This window comes from Zonotrichia albicollis, chromosome 7, assembly GCF_047830755.1.
Source record: "Zonotrichia albicollis isolate bZonAlb1 chromosome 7, bZonAlb1.hap1, whole genome shotgun sequence".
Taxonomy (NCBI): domain Eukaryota; kingdom Metazoa; phylum Chordata; class Aves; order Passeriformes; family Passerellidae; genus Zonotrichia; species Zonotrichia albicollis.
In genome coordinates, this window is record NC_133825.1 from 5,105,177 (window position 1) to 5,110,801 (window position 5,625).

General features: G+C 46.7%; 1 pseudogene; it reads right to left on the reverse strand.

The window, feature by feature from the left end:
* Nucleotides 1–1,287: 1,287 nt before the first annotated feature.
* LOC141729565 (uncharacterized) lies at nt 1,288–2,713 on the reverse strand (annotated as a pseudogene).
* Nucleotides 2,714–5,625: the final 2,912 nt, after the last annotated feature.

Here is a 5,625-nt window from a genome sequence, read left to right on the forward strand (position 1 = left end):
CGCCACCAAATGCCCAGGAATTTTACTTCCTGAGAAGGCTTTTGAATTTTCTCTGAGGGAATCTTTAAATCAAGGCTCTCCAGATGAGAGATTATATTCTGCTGGAGATCCCCCACCTCTTTAATTTCCTCTCCTCTTACCAAAGTGTCATCAATGTATTGGTACACAGCTACAGTGTCAGGTTTAGGTATTTTTTCTAATTCCTTATCTAAAGCATGGTGTGCTAGAGTTGGAGAGTGTTTGTATCCCTGAAGGAGTCTGGTGAATGTGTACTGTTGTCCCTCCCATGTGAATGCAAAGCGATCCATGTCCTCTGGCTGTATAGGTATCATGAAGAACATGTCTTTGACATCAATGGTTGCCATGATTGTGTGAGCTTTTTCTTGTATTGGTGTTATTAGTTCAGCTAAATTTGGCACTGCTGCAGTCAGAGGGTCAGTGTTGGCATTCAGCCTACGGTAATCAACCGTAAGCCTCCACTTCCTGTTGGGCTTTCGGACTGGCCACACGGGTGAATTGTATGGGGAGTGTGTGTTTATAATTATTCCTTGATCACGCAATTCCTGAATAACAGTTTTGATGCCTTCTCTAGCTCCAGAAGGCAAGGGATACTGTTTCACATTGATTATTTTACTGTAAGGCAGTGCAGGTGCGGTCTGAAGCAGCCTAATGTTAAGTGGCGGAGTGCCAAAAGACCACAGGAAACCCTCGGTGTCTTCCCACTGCCTTCCTGCGAGGACATCCATCCCTAGCAGATTATTCGGGATGTCCCCAATTACCATTTTGACAACCAATTGATTTTCTTCTCCAGGGAGTGTTACTTTGACTAAAGCAATATTCATGGGTTCTATGGTTCCTAAAGCATTAGGAATGCAGCATTGCTTTTTTGTTGGAACTACTCCACACTTCTGGGCATCTCTATGTGTTAGTGCAGAAATCTGGGCTCCCGTATCAACAATGTAGGTTACCAGAACATTTTTGGGGCCCGTAATTGCTGTAATTAACATGTCTCCTGATTTATTTTTTGTGAGCATTCGTAAGTAGACCCAACCTCCTTCGCTCACCTGTAAGCGGTGGAGATATTAGTTTCCCAAAAGCTCTGTTGGTGAAGATTCACTGTTTGTGTTTTGGGGTACGGGCGGGTGGACAGTTATGTTGCTTAGGCTCTGTGAAAGAAGTTGCGAAAGAGTTACTTCCAGCTTATTGCTGGTGCTTTTCAGGAGACACGCAGCCAGGGTTTCACTGTCCAAGTTCTGTGAAAGAAACTGAGAAAGAGTTAATTTTGGCTCACTGGCTGTGTTCTGCGGGAGGGGCTGAGACGCAGCCTCACTGCCCAGGTTACGAGGGGGAAACTGGGGAAGGGTTAACTTTGGCTCATTGCCTGCGTTCTGTGTGAAAGACTGTGATGTATTGTGTGTACTGAACTGTGTATTGGTAGGAGTATTTGTTAGTTTCTGGTGAGGGAGGGGGATCGGGGCACTGGGCTGGGTATTTGTTTTTCTAAAATTCCAGTTAGTTATGATTTTCTGCAATTTTTCAAGTGGTAGACCATCCATTATGTCCCAGGGAACCCCTTTCTTTATTCCCAGCATCCACCAGCGTTGTCTGTTGGAAATCTGTTTCCTTGGTTCTGTGTTTTCAGTGTTAGGGGTTCTCATAAACCGGACACCTTTTGTTTTTTCTGATTTTTCTTCCAGGGTTTTTACAGGCCCATACTGTCTACAATAGTTTAATTAATCAACTGCTACCTCACTCCATGTCCAAATCTTGCGGCTGCTGCTAGATATGTCAGATGGTGTTGTGGGTGTCTGTGTTGGTGTATAGGGTGAAGGTGCAGTGTCAGTGGACTCAGACTGATCAGTGGAGTTGTTAAGAAATTTTTCTAGTCTGTCTATTGGACTTAGAGCCATAACTGTTTTTTGAATAGTGATTGCTGTTGATTTCAATGTTTCTGGAAGCCCACGAATTAAAGGGGTCATAATTTCAGGCTTCACAGGCAATTGCATTGGGAATTCAAAACCAGGAATTAATTTTTTCTCATGAATCATTTGCAAACATGCAGCTTTTTGTACGCTTTCTAGGATTTGGTCAGGGTAGTGGCAATTGCTAAGGGATCACCCCTTTCCAGGGGATTTATTCCCCCGGCCCAATAGGCTGCACGTTGTGTTAGAGACCAGGCATCACGCTTATCTCCTGTTGTTAGGAAAACACCATGTCCCCAGTAACCACTGGCCTCTTGTTCAGTTAACTTAATCTGGTCTCCGCCAGTGAGGGACACATGGAACACATATTCCGTTTCTGATTCGTGGGGGAGGCGACCGAATTCCTTTTTCAATTTAGCTAATTCGGTAGCACTGAATGGTGTTTGTTTGGTTGTTGTGTGGGGATCCATGTCTTCATCATTAATGTAATTGTATTCAGTTTTAATAAAAGGTCTCAAATGAGGACAACAATTTTCCCCACAATTTTTAGCTGTTTCAGATTCTTTGTAAGAATAGTTTTGTTTTGCTGCCTCAATTTCTTCGTAAGGATAAATCTTTTTAATGGAAGGTGTTACTTTTTCTTCCTCCTCTGTAGAGGAGTTGATTTTGTGTATGGTTTTGGTGTGTTCTTCCCTAAGGGCAGCTCGCAGCTTGTAAATTTCATTTCTGTCCTCATTTAACTGTTTTTGCAAAATTTCAACCAAATTTTGAAGGGAATCTATAATTACCATTTCCTCAGTTCTCCGTTTACAGCGGTTTTCTATGGCTGCAGTAAGACATGCTCCAAGGACTGAGCAAAGAATGCTTTTATTTTTACCCATTTTGAATTTTGATTCATGTTGCAGAGAACATATTCTATCAATGATATTTTCCAAATTAAACCAATTGTTTTCTGCCCAAGTTTCTCCGCCAGATGACGGTTTGGCATTGTGTTTACCAAGCAATGTGTAAAAATCAGCTTTTGCTTTAGGATCGAGATTTTCACTCATTTTGTGTGAAGGGACTAGGACTATACCAGGGAGCTAGTTTGCTAACTCAAGTTATACAGACTTTTTGTTCCACTCCGTCTCCCTAGATAGCTGAAAAAAACCAAATCTGTCTGGAAGGCACTGTTTTAATTGCTTCAGATTGTCCCTTCCTTTCCAGACAGTCTAGATACACACACTCACACACTCACACAAGTGTTTTCTTTGTGAGGGGACCAGAAACCTAGAACAGGGAAAAAGCCACTCAGCCTTCGCTGGGCCGCCCCTCGCTCCCTGTGTAGGTGAAGGGACAATATCTGTCTAAAAGGCACTGCTTAATTACTTCAAGTCTGCCCCTTCCCTTTTAGACAGTCCAGGTACACAAAATAAAAAATACAGCAGCAAAAAAAAACAGTAACAGGTTCAAATTCAGCTCAAATACAACAGTAACAGGTTCAAATTCAACTCAAATATAACAACAACAAGTTCAGATTCAACTCAAATACAACAACAACAACAACAGTATCAATATCAATATCAGTAACAGCATCAATATCAGGATCAGGAGAAGTATCAGTGTCGGTGTCCGTGCCAGTAAGATCAGTAACAGAAGTGACAGTAACAGTTTCCCCTGTTTTGCACCGAAAAAATCTTTTGTGTCAATTCTGGAGCCTGTGTGCTCAATCAAGGGTGAGATTTGGCTTTGGCATATGCAGTCTGACGGAGATTACAGACTACACAGAACCTGCAAAATCTCACTGGCTACCAGAATCCCATCCTCGTCGCCAATTATGTGAGGGTCCACCTGAAATGAATGGGTGATGAATGATTTTTTTGGTGCAAAAAATAACCAACAAAGGCACAGGGGTTTTGCAGTAACAAATCAACAAAATGCAATTTTATTAACGATAACCACAACTGAATATGCATTTGGTCAGGGAATCTGGGGAAGAGAAGGGTAAGACAAGGGAAAGAGGGAGGAAAGAAGGTTAGGGAGGGGCTTATAGCTACCGAAATGTGATGTCTTCGGGGGTCCCGCCGCTGAAACTCGCTGGTGCACGCTTTGGGGAGATCTCAGAGGACAGTCAGAACCGAACCCCAAAATATACTGTTCTTGGTTGGAGGAAGGGTGGCCGAAATTAGGTTTCCATGGAGGGCAAAAGAATAGGAACAGCAGGAGGGGGGAGGTTACTCCATTGTTTTCATGGCCGAATGTTTGCAGGTACATTTACTCTGGGCAGTTTTTCCCCCCTCCCCAAGCTGGGGCGGGGGGGGGGGGGGTTCAGTCCCAGTCTCTGGAAGGAGGTTGCCAAGGGGGTACCAGGGGAGTGCCAGTAGGGTGCCGGGGGGTTCCTTGTCTTGTCTTGGTTCCTTGATGAGGGGATTCGCATCTCTGTTTGTCTGTCACGGTGGTTGAAGGCAGGCGAGAGGGGTCTTCTCTTGGAGGGGAGAGCCACTCCAGAGCTCAGTGCAGCCAAGTCAGGAGGTTGGAAGAAAGTCCAGTTCCATTGTTCAGAAAAGGTCAGCATGCCCCTTCGAGTTCAGCATGGCATGTTCTGAAAACACCAGCTGTGAACACACTGAATAAGCATGAGACTTTCTTTCCCAACTGGCTCAACAGTTTTCAACCTTTCGGGGGTCTTTTCTCATGACAATTGTGAGGCAAAAAATGAAGGATTTTTGGATGGACTTTCACAACCAGAAACTGCTGCTCCATCCCCATGGGCTGCAGGCCCCCATGGGCAGGGCTGGGCTGTGGGGGCTGCTCCCCTGCACGGCCTCCCCTTCACATCCCTGCCAGAGCCATGGGCAGTTGTCTGTGGCCCCCGAGCGCGCTCAGGAATTGACCACTGCTGCTGGAGGCCTTGGTGCTGAGCCCCTGAATCATCTCTCACTCGGACATGCTCACAAACAAAGGAGGAACAGGGCCTCAGTGGCCCGAAGAGCTGCCCACAGAACCAGGAGGACCTGGACGAGTGGGATTGCAGAAGCAGCGTGGGGAGAACATCCAGGCAGGCTGCCAGGGGCTGAGGCTAGGGCAATGGAAAATCTGCAGTGGGAAGGAAACAACAGAGCATCTGGTATTTTGAAACACAGCTAGAGTTTTCCTGTGCATTCTGACTATGAGTCACCAATGGTAGGCTGTGAAATTTCTAATACCTGTCTGACCCTTGGGGCTGAGCTGTGGGATGAAGCTGTGGGAGGAGACCTGGGAGAGATCCTAGAGTGAGCCAGGGTCCCCCACGTCAGAGCAGAGCCCGGAACAGTGGGAAGGGATCGATGGCAGCCTCGCTCCCCCTCTACCCTTTCCTCACCATGGGCCAAACAACATCCTGAAGCACATTGTGAGAGAACTGCTCAAAGGGGATGGTGGGTGCATTCCCTCAGCCTTGTCCCGGAGCTCAGCAGCCGAGGGCTCTGGCTGCACATCTGGACACGCCGTGCCCGGAACACCAGGAAGGGATCCATGGCAGCATCGCTGCCCCGCTGCTGCTTCCATGCCCTGCAGGGCTGTTTCCCAGCCTGGCCTGGCTGCAGCTTCTCCCCAGCCTCTGCAGGAAGGCATTGGGCATCAGCTGCCGCACAGCCCCAACTCACCAGGGATCCCCTGCATTTTCCCAGTCCCCAGGCACATCCTGAGGTGTGGCTGCTTGGAGGAGGGAGGGTCATAGCCAGCC